The 17,701-nt window shown below is 37.2% G+C and overlaps 1 protein-coding gene across 50 annotated transcripts in view; it reads right to left on the reverse strand.

Annotated features, from left to right (window-relative positions):
• The window catches only part of PEAK1 (pseudopodium enriched atypical kinase 1), a 310,954-nt gene that overhangs the window by 75,389 nt on the left and 217,864 nt on the right, over positions 1-17,701 (reverse strand). For 4 of the 50 annotated variants that reach the window (XM_063699071.1, XM_063699068.1, XM_063699088.1 and 1 more), the window contains one exon: positions 13,762-13,816. The exons of the other annotated variants lie outside the window; for them this stretch is intronic. The gene's annotated coding sequence lies outside the window, so the exon portion shown is untranslated. The remainder of the gene's footprint in view (positions 1-13,761; positions 13,817-17,701) is intronic. 50 annotated transcript variants of the gene reach the window in all.

Here is a 17,701-nt window from a genome sequence, read left to right on the forward strand (position 1 = left end):
TCTTCTCACTAGCAAACCTCTGTTATAAAATATTGTACCTAAATATATTTTGCATTTTATCAAAAACATTTGCAAAAAAAAAAAAAAATGACAAGAGAATGAAGACAAACCCCAGAGTAGGAGAAATTATGTGAAACATTCATATCTGACAAAGGACTTTGTATCTGGAATATATAAAGAACTTTCAAAACTCAACAAAAAGAAAAACCCAATAAAAAACAGGTAAAAGATTTGAGCAGACACTTAACCAAATATATATGATTTTTGATCTTTTTTTTTTTTTTTTTTTGAGACAGGATCTCACTCTGTCACCCAGTCTGGTGTGTAGTGGTATGATCACAGCTCACTGCAGCCTCAACCTCCCTGGCTCAATCAAGCCTCTCACCTCAGCCTCTGGAGTAGCTGGGACTATGGGCACATGCCACTATGCCTGGCTAATTTTTCTATTTTTTTATAGAGATGGGGTTTCTCCATGTTGTCCAGGGTGGTCTCAAACTCTTGGGCTCAAGGGACCCAGCTGCCTCGGCCTCCCCAAAATGTTGAGATTACAGGCATGAGACACTGTGCCCAGCCAAAGATACATGGATTGCATTTAAACAATATAAAAATTGTAAATATAATTTACAATATTTATAATATTGTAGTAAATAAAATTTATAATATTGTAAATATAATTAGCCACATGGAAGTGCAAATTAAAACTACAATGTGCTACCACTACACATTTATTAGAATGGTTAAAATAAAATTAAAACAAAAACAATTGATGCTAGCGAGGATGTGAAGCAATTGAAACTCATATATTGCTGGTGGGAATGTAAATGGTTCAGGTATTCTGAAAAACAGTTTTGCAGTTTCTTATAGAGTTAATCATAAACTTACCTTGGAGCCCAGCAATCCCACTCCTAGGTATTTACCCAAGATAAATAAAAACTTTTGTTTACACTAAAACCAATACACAAAGGTTTACAGCCAAAAGCTGGAAACAATCTAAATGTTAGGTGGCAGTGGTTACATAACTGCATACATTTGTCAAAACTCACAGAACCGGCAGGTAGGCTGGGCGTGGTGGCTCATGCCTGTAATCCCAGCACTGTGGGAGGCTGAGGCGGGTGGATCACTTGAGGCCAGGAGTTTGAGACTAGCCTGGCCAACATGGTGAAATCCTGTCTCTACCAAAAATACAAAAATTAGCCAGGCATGGTGGTGTACGCCCATAATCTTAGCTACTCAGGAGGCTGAGGCATGAGAATTGCTTGAACCTGGGTGGCGGAGGTTGCAGTGAGCCGAGGTTGCATTGTGCCACTGCACCACAGTCCAAGACTCTGCCTCGAAAAACAAACAAACAACTCATAGAACTATGCACTTAAAAAAACTGAATTTTACTACATGTAAATTTACCCTCAATAAACCTGACTTTAAAAAGACAGCTCTGCTGCTATGTAGAAAATGGACTCGGGAAGAACAGGACAGGAGGCTTAAAAGACTGACATAGGCAAACTAAGATCTGATGAGGATCTGGATTAGGATGTGGTGTCAGGGAACGCAGAGAAAGATGCAGGAATGACTGGATTTTGAAGAGTAAAAGGTATTGAGGTTTTAGGTTTATGTATTCAAATGATTATGGAGCCATTTACTGAGATGACAACATTGGAGGAGGTGCAACTTTTGAAGGGAAGATTATGAGTCCATATTTTGTCACCCTGCATACAAGACAGTATATGAATTTAGGAGTCTGAAACATGGATGAGAATTCTGTGGTTCTCCTCTGCTTAGGAATTACTAGTATAGAGATATTTAGGCCGAAAAGAAAATAGTGAGCTGAGGAGGTGGCGTTGGTGGGTGAACCAGGGAGAAGGGGCTACTTCCTCTCCCCTAACTGAAAACTAACAGCCAAGGTGTGATGACACAGAAGCCAGATGAGGAAATGTCATGAAGGAGAAAGACAGTAACTATTTCAAATGCTGCTGAGAGGTAACGGAAAATGAGGACTTACATACATGCCCATTGGACTTGGCAACATGAGCTCATCAGTGACCTTAGCATGAACTATTTGGTTCAGTGGTGGGGATGGAAACCAGACTGCAGTGAGTTGAAGAGTGAGATAATAGAGCAATGGTAGATAACTTTTGGAGAAGAGTAGGCAGGAAGGAGAAGCAAGAAGGAGCTAGGAGGATGGGGGTCCAGAAAGGATTTCCTTATTTTAAGATGGGAAGACCTAGATAATGTTGAATGGTAATATTGGGGAAAGATACAGGCCAGGGTGAGAGGCTGAAAAAACAGGAAAGAGGGAAGAATCACAATACTTAGAATGTTAAAACTGTGCAGGTTTCTAATTCAACTGTGTTTTACGGACAAAGGAATTGAAGCCTAGAAGAGAAAGTGACTTTCCTAAGGACACACAGTAAATAAGAAAGACCCAGAACTGGGACTCAAGGCTACAACTACCTACAATATGTTTTGTTTTTACCTTTTTTGGTAGATGTTTTTTTTTCTTTTGTTGTATATGCTCACTGTGGAAACTCAGAAAAGCATAAAGAAAATAGAAACCATATGTAAACCTATTATTCAGAAGTAACTTTTATTAACAGTTTGGGGGCAGTTCCTGTCAGTCACCAAGAATTTAAATTAAAAAATTCCCTGTGTACTTAGCACTATGCAGCACTGAATACAAAAAAGAATAAGGCATCTTGGCATAATATCTTGTTAACCAAGTTAAACAGACTCTGATAAGAGTGGGATTAAGTTTTCTCTTTGTAAGTAGTACAATATATTTGCTTTTTCAAAGACTAGTAGATAATAGTAAAAATAATTCCCTACTTTGAGTAAAAGTAAGTTAATTCAGTCAAAAGATGGCTAAGTTGATTAACAGCTATCACTTATCAACAGAATAGCCAAATGAGACTCACCAGGAACACCATTTGCTTATGTCAGTGTTGTGTGCACTAGAAACCCATGTTGCATATGACATTCGCTTACAAGTTTGTGTCCATCTGTATTCATCTGGTTTAAAACCGAGACACGTATACATATGTAACAAACCTGCACATTGTGCACATGTACCCTAAAACTTAAAGTATAATAATAAAAAACAAACAAACAAAAAAACCGAGACATGAACCAAGCAAACACCTTTAGCAAGCACCAGATGGAGCTGCTGTCTAAGCCACAAAACCTTAACCACGAGGGCTTCATTTTAAACACTAATTATATTTGGAGACAAAGAGGTGCACTTAAAGACACTGTCAAAACTATTTTAACCTACAACAGTCTCATAGAGGGGGAATCTGTACCAGATGCAGGTCTGTCCAAAGAGCAATCCTTGGGTTTTACAGCCTTTGTGAAATGACTTCAATGGCAATCAATAACTAGCAGCTTTCCCTGCTCAACACCAACGCTCCCCAAATGGGAAACTCCAGTCTCCAAAGTTATGCTTGAGAAATAAGAAATGTGTCTCCTGAGGCACTTACACAAGGAAATAAAACAGTCTATCCTGGTGTCTTCTATTTATTTGCCAGAACAGGTCTGATACAGAGCACCCAAATGGAATGTTTGATAAGAAAAGCTCATTTACCTCCACATTCCTTATAATCTCAAAGCAAATCTTCTAGATGAAATAGTCTATGGGAGAGTTTAATGGCTGAAGCTGCCCCTAGGAGGTAGCCAGGATTCCATGATCTAAAATCCTATTTCATATTTGACAGTTTTCAGGACCAAAGCCCTTCAGGCTATAGATGAAGCTATTCAAGAGTGGCCTATTTCACTTCAAGTCATGACAGCTTTTTAAGAACCTATTACTGTTTTTTATTCTCTCTACTGCCATACAATGACAATAATTAGTTTGCTTCTAGTCCAACAGTTTCAGGCAGATTTGATACCAAAAAAACCCCCACAAAAATACAAAAAAACAACAAACAAATCCACAATGGATTTCAATCTTGAAATAAACTGGCCAGCAGAAAGAGCTGGAGCTCCTCAAGCTGGATTCAATTTCCGTTAGTGAAGAAAAGGAAAGTGTGTAGGTGGGAGATTAAACACCATATATACAGCATTTCCTAAAGGCACCCAAGGAGAATCTGTTAATAATAAAGAAGGATGGAGAATGAACTGCTAAGCTCCTTCTCCAATTCTGTGACTCCCGAAGGCCACCATCTCTCTCCATAAAATCTGTCACATTGCCATGGAGGCAGAGTCAAGAATCCTCACTGCTGTACGTGGGCTTTTAAGGACACTCTCAGTGAGGATCTATTGCCTATATGTCATCCCACATATTAGTCCATCTTCAGGATGCTAGGGGACAATTTACAAGTCAAGGTTCTCACTAGGCTTTTGTTAAAGAACATGTGGGTCACTTAAAAAAAAGGAAAGGAAAATGTGACAACCATACCCACGTCACTGTTCCCAACCTTTCCTTCTTCCACAGTGAAAAATGCTGACCTGACACCTCAACCAGCTGCCAAACTCTTCAGTATATGACTAAAAGGGTGGGGAGAGGAAGTGAAAGCAAAGCTGCAGGAAGAAGTTTTGCAGAAGATAAAACACAGCTTAAATTTGGTACACAAATGGAAATTCCATGAGTAAAAGGGACTTTCTTGAGATCTGACCGAAAAAAAAAATTATCATTCCTTGCTATCACAAGAACATGAGGTTCTCCTATCTAAAGAAGAAACCAAAGTAAAATCTGCTTAATTTTGGAAACTTAATGAAATCTCCAGAAGCCCATCCAGTTCCAATTGTTCTAACCACAGCAGTTTTTCTAACAATTCACTGCTCCTGTCACATGGTAGTCATCTCAGGATAAGAATCATGTAACAACAAATGCACCCCTGCAAAGCAGCACAGCTCAGTTCCAGCTAATTTTTAAATTCAAACTCTTTGACGCATCAGTTAACTACTACTAATAATAATTATTATAAACTTGGTAATAACTAGTTATAAGATTAGAAGTTCCAAAATGTTCCCTGAAACCACTTTAGACCCCTATTTAAGAAGGTATACATCAGATAATAAGTTAAAATATTATCTAATAACAGCCAAGACTCCATAGTCTTTTATAGTTTTATTCACAAGCTTTTTCTTCTGCTTGGAATGTATTTCCTCTAATGCTGTTCCATTTGTTGAAACCCTATTTATCCTTCAAGATGCAGTTTAAATTTTACCTCTGTGATGAAGTTTTGCCTAACTCGATTATACCACATTGTTTTGTAATTATGTAAGTCCCCAGAAGGCAGGTCTAAGTGTTTTTCCTCTCTATATCTCTTGAATTGTTTGGAATACATTGGATACTAAATAAATGCTTGCACTCAAGAATAATTCTAGTTAGCATTTACTACTAAGTACCAGGCCCTTTACCCATAAAAACTCGTAATTCGGCCAGGTGCGGTGGCTCAAGCCTGTAATCCCAACACTACACTTTGGGAGGCCAAGGCGGGCAGATCACCTGAGGTCAGGAGTTTGAGACCAGGCTGGCCAACATGGTGAAACTCTGTCCATACTAAAAATACAAAAATTAGCCAGGCGTGGTGGTGCGCGCCTGTAGTCCCAGCTACTCAGAAAGCTGAGGCAGGATAATCACTTGAACCTGGGAGGGGGAGGTTGCAGTGAGCCGAGATCGCGCCACTGCACTCCAGCCTAGGCAACAGAGCGAGACTCTATCTCAAAAAAAACAAAACAAAACAAACACCTCATAATTCTCACAAAACTCTATGATAGACATACTATTATTTGCCCTACTTTACTGATGAAGAAACTGAAACTTGCCCAAGGTCACGTAGCTAGTAAATGGCAGAGCCAGGATAAATGCATGCATGCACGTATGCATGCATAAATGGTATAGCTTCATGGCATCTGGAGGCTGCTTTAAACATAAACATGGCAGTGTCTGAAAGACAGTCCACACAGCAGCAGCAGCAGCAGCAGCACTGTCCACCATAGTGGAATTCCACCATGAATGAAGAACTGTAAGAAATAGGCACACCCACACCTTCCCCTCCTCAGCTCTAAGATGATCAGTCCAGGTGCTCACTGCAGAATAAGCCAGAAGGAAACAAACAGGCATAAACTTAGCTAATAGGCTGTCTCAAAGTTGTGTTTTTTGTGTTTCAGAGTATTGAGGAAGTAATATTACGAGGCAAATTAAGCACGATCTTTCATCCAGCTCTCCAAGTCAGGAACCACTCTGATTTGGAGGGGCCACTGAAGTGGCTGGTTGAGAGTGAGTTGGTGAGATGTTGCTATCAGTCACCTTGCTCTGTTCCTCCTCTCCATTGCCCTCAACCTCAGAGCCAACCGCCAAGTGAAGAAAGCTGGACTGCAGGCTAAATTAGGGAGTCACAGCTGATTGAGATGTGAGAAGACAGGGAATAAGAAAGAGACTAAATAAGGGCAGAGCAAAATTCAAATAAGAGAAGGTGGGAAAAAGGAAATTGGGAAGGAAGGAGAAATAAGAAAATAGTTAATGATTCTAAGAAAAATCCTGCTTGAATGTTTATAGCCACATAATCAGAGTGAGCAATGTCATTTTCTACCACTCTTCACTCATTTTTGGAGGCTTTATTGTCTTGTGTTACTTTACGTTTGGCAGGAGGCATTATTTTTCCAATTAAAAGAAATTTTACCTTTCCCAGCTATAGAAAAGAGTGAACACTACATACTGTAAAACATTTATAATTTAGACTTTTAAAGGGAAAAAGTACTTCTAAATTAATGAAAGTCTGAATTACACAATACTTTGAAGACGTATAGATTTATTGCTTTTGAGGAAATACCACAATAAACTAGTCTTTCCTAGCGCAGATATTTGGACCTGTTCTAATAAGTAAGTTGGAATTATTTTCTTAATGGTTGTAAATACATAACTTAAAATGCAGTCAAAGAATACTTCTCACACTGGAATCCGGGATGTGTTTTCAAGGGTCTATGAGTTCTCCAAAAGAGCTGAATATTAAACTGAAAGTAAAGTTTACATCTAAAATAAACTAATGTAAACACAGGCAGGATCATTGCAATGGCCATATTAACTAAGCACAGCAATATAATTTCCAGGACTACAAATACCTTTCTGTTTCTAATATGAGCTGACACCAAGCACACTACTTTAACTGTAAGAAATAATGAGAAAAGAAAGGCTCACTTAATATGTAGATGATACAGTTCTACCAAGTAAAGACCAAAATGACATCATGGTGCAACCACTGTGTATTGTACCAATCTTGAATTTTTCAATACCGTAGAAAGAAATGTGGCATAAGAAGACAGCCAATGGTAATGAAAACTGCAAAGAAAACTAGGGTGGCTGGCAGCTCCTTACCCACACAGTAAGCAGCAATTTAGTTTCAGCAAAACTTCATCTATTATATTAAATTGCTGTTAATTTGCATTTCATTAGTTTTGCAGGGTTTTTTTGTACTTAACTTTCAAATTTGTTTTATAGCTAAATGACAACTATAAGCATAAAGAATTTATACCTAACTTTATGTTTTTTTGTATTTAAGTAAAATTATAATAATGTACGTCAACACTGACAGAGCACAGTTATTTTTTTCAGTTAAAAGGAGGTCTATGAATTACCAAAGTTTGAAAAGTAGTGCTTAAAAACAATAATCTCTTATGTCAGGTAAGCATTCCTCTTGTGATCTTATTCACATTACTAATTTGCTAAGAATCTGTTAAAGGAGTATAATAACTACCGTCAACAAAGCTCTTATGAAAATGAATTAAGATAAAATATATAAAGTGCCTAACTCGAAGGCTGATTCATAGTAAGCACTTAATAAATATTAGTTCTTTTCTCCTTTTATTAAATTTCTATATCCAGCGGAGGCCAGGAAGGGGTATGATCCCTCTAATCTCCTCCACACATATCCACACCCCATCTTGACATACCAATTGGGCACTTGGGAAGCTATTTCAATGGGAACACTGTTAACTATGCTTAGGTTAGACTTCAGTTATCATGGATGATTTAATTGAAAGTTTTAGCTGCCTTGTAAACCTGTTTAAGACTTATTGCTTCTACAGTGAAAACATACTCCAAGTTCTGAGCAAGTGACTTGCAAGGAAACTTTAGCATTCCATCTTGGACTTGTGTTTTGCATCAATTTCAAGAGATGCTGTCAGATTCTATCAGGAAGGAGTTGCTGAGCAATAAGGTAACGTGATACTATTGTGCTTTAAGAATTCAGGTGGAAATGGAAAGAATATATTGACAGGAGGCAAGGTGAAAGGTAATGTAGTTGTTTCAACTAGTATAATACTAGTCCAGAGAAGGCCCCAAACTAATATAGTGGCAGTGGGAATTAACAAGCAGGGGCTGATGTGAGAGGCTAAATTGATAATTTTTATCAACCAGTGGGATAATAAGAGTGACTAAAGATGACCCTGAGGTCTGTATAGATCAAAACCCAGGATCAGTTTCCCAGAGATATACTGAAATGTGGACAATCAAGCTAGCACCAACTGCACTACTTTAACTGCAGAAAATCATGAGACAGATGATGTCCGAATGGAAATAACAAACACATTCTAAAACAAAGTGTGTGATTTAAAATTCTTCCCATTGAGAAATATCCAGATCTTTAATTACTATTTACTTATGTAAACTTGACTCTAAACCTTGACTGCAAGTGGTTTAGTGAGAGCAGTAAAGAAGATGCAGGATGCTGAGGCGGATGGGAGAGAAAATGAAAAAGGCAAAGTGACAATTCTTTAGTTAGTTTTATTTTATTACAGAATAAAGTTAGAAAAATGAGACTTGGGTTTAGTAACTGAAGTGATGAGGCCAGTGATGGACCATGAAGGATGGGAACTGTGACCAGGGCATTCGAGAACTCCAGATGTGCATGAGCACATGACAATAGGTTTCCACAGGACTGTTCTCAAGAAAACAGCAGAAGCTCAGACTCTGGGGAGTTACTGGATATTAACATATAAGGAGACCGCAGTCTGACAGAGGAAAAACTAAACTATCCCCCAATAAAACTATGCTGGGTCTTAATTCTCCTCATCAGTGAGATATCTACCTGTGGTTTGTATCACTGGACTACTAAAGTGAGCCCAAACACCTCCCAGTGGAAAGTGAGAGGTGGAATGCCAGCCATTCTTGAAGAGGTGCTGGGCCCCTGGCCCTTGTGGGTGCCAGAGCACTAGGAGTATTTCCATTCCTATCGTAACCACTCACCAATTAGGAGAACCCTCAGAGGCACAAATGAACAACACTCAAGGCCATTGCTAATAAGATTTGTAAAAACAGACAACTTACTCAAACTCTCTAGGCCGAACGGTCCTTACCTTTTTTTTTAAATGAAAAAAAAAATTCTTTATATTATACAAGTAATCAGAAAATAAAAATATGCAAAAAGCAATGAAGAAACCCCCAAATCTGACTATATATTCTTCTGTGTCTTTTTTCTGTACACAGATCAAGGTGTATACGTACAGACACACAGACATATTTCACAGAATGAACATGCTGTTTGGTAACAAGAGTACCTTTAAAGTCTTTCCCCAAATTTACAATCTATTCAAAACATTATATACATGCAAATTTGGGTTAAAATACCATTTTGAATTATTCAAACAAATTTAACAAGAGACAAATGAAGTTGGAGTCAGAGATCTTTAATAACCTGAAACAAAAATAATTCTCACATATAAGAAGAAACACCTCTTCTCTATGGATATAGTCATCTGGCAAGATTACCTATTCAGGATACAGCTGAAAACTAGACAGAGTAGGAAAGCACCTTTTATAGTTTCATTTATAGACTCATTTTACACACAAATTTAATTTGATCAGCTTAAATTAGTTTTATTGATCTTGTTTGTACAGAAATAAAGGTGAATGCTCTACTTATAATTTAATGAATTATAGCTGTCTCTCTCAGGCTGCCTTATTTGTATATCCCCTATCCACTTTACTATGAACCAAATGAGACTCTAATGTTAATCTGAGTGGAGATACGTGTCCACCGCTCTTTTAAAAAAGGTACCCAAATGTCCTTTCCGCAATTACCCTTTTAAAAAGACTGTCGACCAGGTGTGGTGGCTCACTTGAGGTCAGGAGTTCGAGACCAGCCTGGCCAACATGGCGAAACCCCGTCTCTACTAAAAATACAAAAATTAGCTGTGCATAGTGGTGCGCGCTTGTAATCCCAGCTACTTGGGAAGCTGAGGTGGGAGAATTGCTCGAACCTGGAAGGTAGAGGTTGCACTGAGCAGAGATTGCACCACTGCACTCCAGCCTGGGTGACAGAGTGAGACTCTATCTCAAAATAATATAAAATAAAATAAAATAAAATAAAATAAAATAAAATAAAATAAAATAAAATAAAATAACTCTCTAGCCATCTCTTCTGTGATCTTGTCTATTCCCAAATATTTAAGGGTGGAACAACTTTCCAGAGTTTGCCATATAACATATACTTTATAACCTATATTCCAGAATTATACCTCTTGCTCCTGTCGTCTGAAGCTCCAGACTTTGGCTGCCTACTACACCTTTCCAAACACAACTAATTACATCTTTCCTCCAAAACACAGTATGCTCAACCTTTTTCTAGGTACCGTAACAGTAAATGGTATCAAAACATTGGCAGACATTCAGACTGGGTCAACTTTTGACTCCTCCTGGTCCTTCTCATGCTATATCCAATCAATTGTCAGGTTTTGTCTTTCCTAATCTGTCCTCTCCCTTTGACCCATCTAGCTATAACTTGAGTCCTGGATTTTCATTGCTCTTTGTCTGAAATACTGAGATAGTATATTTTGTGTCCCAGTTCCTCTAAAATACAGCTCCTTAACTACTTTAACTCTTCATAAAGCCATTAATTGTTCTCAGTTGCATATATAATACATTTAAACTCCTTAGAATAAAATTTAATGCTCTTTGTGATCTGCTACTGACTTACCATTTTTAAAGCAGCCATTATCTCCTCCATGTCCACTCATATAACAATTGTTCAAAATCCTATAGATCTTTTGATCCTCCAGTCAAATTTTAATTCCCCTGTGAAGTCTCACATCCTCCTCTTAGAATTAACTGCTCCCTTCCCCAGATTCCCATCATATGGCTTTTGCATACCTTACTCCACCCCCCGACCCCCACTAGTCTTAGCTCCTTGAGTGCAGGAGATATATCTTATTCAGTCTTGGCACTGTATGTTTCTTGAACAGATGAATAAATGATGCTCTGCTATCTGGTTTCATAGACCAAAATAACTTAGAAGGAGACAGCAGCATTCAGACTGAAGTGGCAAGTGACAAGTGACTACCTGACAGCAAAGGGGGAGAAAGAAAAATACAAGAACCAAACTTAAGAACTGAAAAAGCTTTTCCATGTGGGCAAATAGCCCTATATTCCTTAAGGGCATCACTATATTTTAGAATAGCACTGTAATTGATGTTGACACCAATTATAGCAAGATAGCAAGAAAATAGTAAATTATGTTCGGGGTTCTGTGTTTAAGAAGGGAAGCAAACAACTAAAATGTGAAATGTATTTTGGAAAGATTTTTAAACAAATTATTTACTATAAGTTTATTTAATTATAAAATAATTACTCTTTATAGAAAACTATAAAAATAAAGACAGAGAAAAAAAGCACCCTAAATCTTAGTATGCATTTTAAAAACAATTCAGGTCACATAAGCACCAAATGACTATTCAAACTAAAAATATTTTAATGCTTAAAGAGCTCAAACCCACAGTTATCCAGAAACTTTGGCCAACTAGAATTCATTCTTTCAAAGGAACATAGAGAGCTAAAATTTTACTGTATCATTAAAGTTATTAACCCAACTCTCCTGTCTTAACTAGTGACTGGAAAATGATGAGGTGGGGAGGAGATGAGGAAGTGGGGAACAATAACAAAAGATAAAAAATAGAAGGTGAGAGAAAAAGAAATGAACCCAAAATAAATAAAAGGTAGGAGGACAATCAAGACAAGTGAGAGGAAGAATAGAAAAACAGAGAGAAAGCATAATATCTGAGCAGACACATTCAGAAAAAGGACAGCTCTTCTTTCATTTTCCCCTCTCTTGACTTCTTTTGTTCTAATTGACTTCAGGCTGATGTGTGTAACCTTAGATGCATGCTGAATTCCAATGAAGTCCTCCTACATGTATACTTTATACCAAAACAATTCAGTTAAAAGGATTTTAATTGGTGTGCACCATTCCCTGCAATTTCAACATTTTAAAAATGAATAGTCTCACTAAGTACCAGATGGTGACATGTACTAATTAATCAGGCCTATTCAATGAATGAGCATATTAAAATGAATGCACCTATTAGACATGTGTTGCCGACGCTCCATCCTGAGGAAGCCTCCCCTCAAATGAGTGCCCACGGAAGGTGCAGATTTACTGTGCAATACTCACAAGTGTCTTCTGCAATTATTTGCAGTAGCAATGCCATCACTCTTGTGTCTCCCTCCAGATCACTCAATATTTCATGCTAAGCAGCTGGTGAGCCTTGCTATCCCTGTATAATCTGTTTAACCTTCGTAAGCAAGAGCCAGCTAAATAGAGTCTATAGTGTTTCTACTAAGAGAAGATCTTACAGACTCATCAAGGTCATTTGTTAAATGGACAATGGGTGAAGGACAGATCAAATGAGGCTCTTGATCCAACTCCCTTCCTCCTCAATTTGTCTGTCAGCTGGTGAAAGCCTGAGCACTGCTAGCTGAAGGAATAAAATAGTGCAAATGGCAATCCTGCATGACAGGTTGCCATGCTCTGATTTTCCTCAAATGTTGTTAGCATTGGAGAGAAAGGTATATAATAACCTATTGGTAGGTCTCAGAATCCTACTAGGTACTCTTTTTTGAATGTGACAGAAATCTTAGAAGTCATTAGTTTTCTTAGCTCCTCATACTCATCACTCTTCTATTTTATACTATCTTGGATCAACATAATTTCAAATGTATTCTAATAGTAGGAAATTCCCCAAATCTCTCTAAATTTACTGAGAAACACTGGTTTCTTATTTGTTGAAGGCACTGAAAACTGAGCAGCTGATTAGGTAGGGAGACAGCAAGGCATACATAAAACATGGGCTTTGGAGAAAAAAGGGTGTTGTGAGACATGCATGTTAACTGGTATACAGCAAGCACTAACAAATGTTAGTGTTTTCCCCCAGATAATAGCAAATGGTAGGAAAAATAATCAACTTGGAAGGAAACATCACTGAATAACAGCCTAAATATGATTACTTTCAGAGAAACTGAGAGGTTATAATAGAAAATGTGATTTTTTGGTATACTTTAAAAATTAAAGACAATATACTTTAACCTTCTAAGACAGCTTAATTAATTAATTAATTAACTAATTTACAGACAGGGTCTCACTCTGTCACTCAGGCTGGAGTGCAATGGTGCGATCATGGCTCACTGCAGCCTCGACCTCCCCAGGGTCAGGTGATCCTCTCACCTCAGCCTCCTGAGTAGCTGGGACTACAGGTGTCTGCCACTATGCCTGGCTAATTTTTTTTTTTTTTTTTTAAGATACAGGGTTTTGTCACATTTCCCAGGCTGGTCTCGAACTCCTGGGCTCAAGTGATCCACCTGCCTTGGCCTCCCATAGTGCCGGGATTACAGGCATGAGCCACCACACCCAGACTAAAACAGCTTGGAAGACAGAATTTTGAGACATTTGTGCCTGTTTCTGATGCATGGCAATAGATATTGCTTAAAATTAGAATATCACCCAAAAGAATGCTTAGGGAAGGGTAGCCAATGACAGAAACAACAAAATTTGTAGTTACCAGAAAAGCCTCCTTCATGACAAAGGCCATTTTATTACTTTCCTTGGGATCTTGCCTAAAAACAAGAGGTGAAATTTATATATTATCCAAACAGAATTTAATTAATTTGGACATAATTGAAAGTCCAAAATAGCAAGAACATATTCATCAAGAGGTTTCTATGCAATAATTAAATAATCTTTTGAAAGTTTCTGTTACTTTGGTCTAATAATTTTTGACAGATTTCTGTTATTTTTAAATTTTTGGTTCTACCTTTACCTTTTTTCTACCTTAATAATATTTTGATACAGCATCTAGCATAGAAGTAGGTTTTTATAAGAGTCTTGTGTTCTGAGATAAGACAAAACCCAGGAAAACAAGACATCAAAACCAAGTGTAATTCCTAGCCCAAACATTTAAAAGAAACCATGTTAGGGAACTAAGAACTCTGACTAACTGAAAGGAAAGCAATGATTTATAATAATCTAAGTAGACCACGACAATTTTCAGACTACAGTTGACCCTTGAACAACATGGGTTTGAACTGTGCAGTTCAACTTACATATGGATTTTTTCAATAAATATATTGGAAAATTTTATGGTGATTTGTGACAATTTGATAAAACTCGCAGACAAACCATGTAACCTAGAAATATTAAAAAAATTATGAAAAAGTTAGGTATGTCATGAATACATAAAATATATGGATAGTATATTTTATCATTTACTATCATAGAGTATATACAAATCTATTATGAAAAGTTAAAATTTATCAAAACTTAAATGAGAGAAATGTAAACAAATGTAAAGATGTAGTATTAAATAACTGCATAAGTATATGAATAACCACATATTATAATACTATACTACTGTAATAATTTTGTAGCCACCTTCTGTTGCTACTGAGGTACACTCAAGTATTCTATCTGCTTAAAAGGCCATGTGATGCTAATCATCTCCACATGAACAGTTCATCTCTCCAATAAATTGTGTATTATAGTAAAAAGTGATTTCTTGAGGTTCTTGTGTATTTATCATATCATGTTTATTTTTAGTGCAATGCTGTAAACCCTAAATAACACATAGGACCCATATGAAATGCCACAAGTGATGCTGGAGGTGCTCCCAAGAAGCAGAGAAAAGTTATGACACTTTAAGAAAAAGCTGAATTGCTTGTTATGTACTGTAGTTTGAGGTCTGTAGCTTTAACTGCCCACCATTGCAAGACAAAGGAATCTAGCCTAAGGACCAGTATAAAAAACAGAAAATGAAGTTCATGAGCCATCAATGCAGCAATGCTAGCAGGCATGAAAATCTTGCACTATTTGAGAAATACCTTTTTGTATCATATTGAAAACAGCATTTGTATGGGTGCAGGATTGCTATAAGAAAGGTATACTTAGAGACTGTAATATTATTCAAGAAAAAGTGAGGTCATTATATGACAACTTAAAGCAAAGGGAAAGTGAAGGAGCTAGAGAATTTAATGTCAGCAAAGGATGGTTTGATAATTCTAGAAAAAGATTTGGCTTAAAAAATGTCAAGATAACAGGAGAAGCAGCTTCTGCCAACCAAGAGGCAGCAGATAAATTCCTAGATGCTATTAAGAAAATCATTGAGGAAGGATATCTGCCTGAGCAGGTTTTTAGTGCAAATGAAAGTGCCCTATTTTGTGGGGGGAAAAAGCCACCAAGGACATTTATTTCATCTATTTGTATGGAAGAGAAGCAAGCACCAGGATTTAAGGCAGGAAGGGATAGGCTAACTCGACTGTTTTGCACAAATGTGGTCAGATTTACGATTGGGACTATCCCTATCTATAAAGCTAGTAATCCCCAAGTCTTGAAGAGAAATGATAAGCCCCAGCTGCCACTCTTGTTTATACAGCAAGAAGGTCTGAATGAGAACCCTTTTTCCAGACTGGTTCCATCAATGCTTTGTTCCTGAAGTCAGAAAGTACTTTGCCAGTAAGAGACTGCCTTTTAAAGTTCATTTGGTATTAGGCAATGGCCCTGGCCACCCAGAATACCATGAGTTCAACACTGTAGATATCGAAGTGGTCTACTTGCCATCAAACACAATGTCTCTAATTCAGCCTCTAGATCGGGGACCATAGGACCTTTAAGGCTTATACAAAGTTCCATGTGGAAAGGACTGCCAACATTGTGAAAGAGAGCTCTGATAGAGAGAACACCATGAAAGCCTGGAAGGATTAAACTGTTGAAGATGACATTGTTGTTACAGAAAAAGTTGTGAAAGCCATCAAGCCCCAAACAATAAATTCCTCTGGAAAACTCTGTGTCCACATGTTGTACATGACTTCAAGGGATTTATGACAGAGTTAATCGAAGAAATCATGAAAGAGACTGCGGATATGGCAAAAATAGTGTAGGGTGTGTGTGTGTAAAAGGTGTCGAGATATGGCTCTTGGAGACACCGAAGAGCTAATTCAGAAGAATTTACGGAAGATGACTTGATGGAGATGACTGCTTCCAAACCAGCACCAGACAATGAAGATGAAGATGTAGAAGAAGCAGTGCCAGAAAACAGATTGAGGTTAGACAATCCAGTAGAAGGATTCTGACGATTCAAGACTGCTTTTGACTTCTTTTACAACATGGACCCTTCTCTATGATACAGGCACTAAACTAAAGCAAACAATGGAAGAAAGACTGGTACTGTATGGAAACATTTTTAGAGAAATAAAATAGCAAAAAAATTCAGACAAATTACAATATATTTCCATAAAGTTACATCAAGTGGGCCTATCTTTCCTGCCTGTTTCCACCTGTTCAGTCTCTTCTGCCTCTGTCACCCTTGAGACAGCAAAACCAACCCTTCTTCTTCTTCCTCCTCCTCGGACTACTCAACATGAAGACAAATAAGATGAAGGCCTTTATGATGATCCACTTTCACTTAGTCAATAGTAAATATATTCTCTTCCTTATGATTTTCTTAATAGCATTTTTTCTCCAGCTTACTTTATTGTAAGAATATAGTATATCGTACATATAGAATACAAAATAAGTGTTAATCAACTGTTTATGTTATTGATAAGGCTTATGCTCAACAGTGGTCAGGTTTTTGGGGAGTCAAAAGTTACATGCAGATTTTTGACTGTGTGTGGGGTCAGCATCCCAACCTCTACATTGTTCAAGGGTCAACTGTACATTCTAAAATTCACTACTCAATGTATGGTCTGTAGCCCCAGACCTACTGAATCATAATCTACATTTTTACAAGATGCCCAGGTACTTTATAAACATATTAAAGTTTAAGAAGCACTCTACTGAAAACCACCAAGTTTCATCAAACTGTGAATATAGCATAGTAGATTCACATTTTACAATTTAAAAGTCCTCTCAATTTGAAAACCATATTCAATATCTAAAAGGCTTTTGTTTATTTATTTTGAAAATCTACTCATTTCAGAACTACTGACAACAAAATTAGAGGAGGAGATAAACTGAATAAAGGGCATATTCAATAGAAACTTTAATGTTAGCAGGTGATTGTTTCATGTTTGAAAGATCTTCCATTAGGGTCAAATGTGCTTCACGTCATTTTGCTTGGTAGGGAAATGGTTAAATTTCTTCTTTCTTTCTATATTTTTCCTTCTAACTAATTTTAGATAGTTACTACATATAGACTCATACTTTACCATAACTTACCTCTGGAGTAAAATATATTATTTAAAAAATTTCTTCATATACTGTGATGTGAGCTCTTCATCAACTATGTAGATGCTACCAAATGTTTTAGCATTTCTCCTCAGATTTACATGTCATACACTAAATGCATCAAGTTGAGTTCAAGCAACTCAGGATTAATGTTATTGATTTCAGGGAACAGATTAGTAAAAAGGGGTTCTACCACTCAATGTCTTTCCAACTTTAAGACATATATCAACCCTTAGTTTTATTGTATAAATTGATAAGCCTTTGTGTCTTTTTTTTTTTTT

The sequence above is a fragment of the Gorilla gorilla genome, chromosome 16 (assembly GCF_029281585.2).
Source record: "Gorilla gorilla gorilla isolate KB3781 chromosome 16, NHGRI_mGorGor1-v2.1_pri, whole genome shotgun sequence".
Taxonomy (NCBI): Eukaryota; Metazoa; Chordata; class Mammalia; order Primates; family Hominidae; genus Gorilla; species Gorilla gorilla.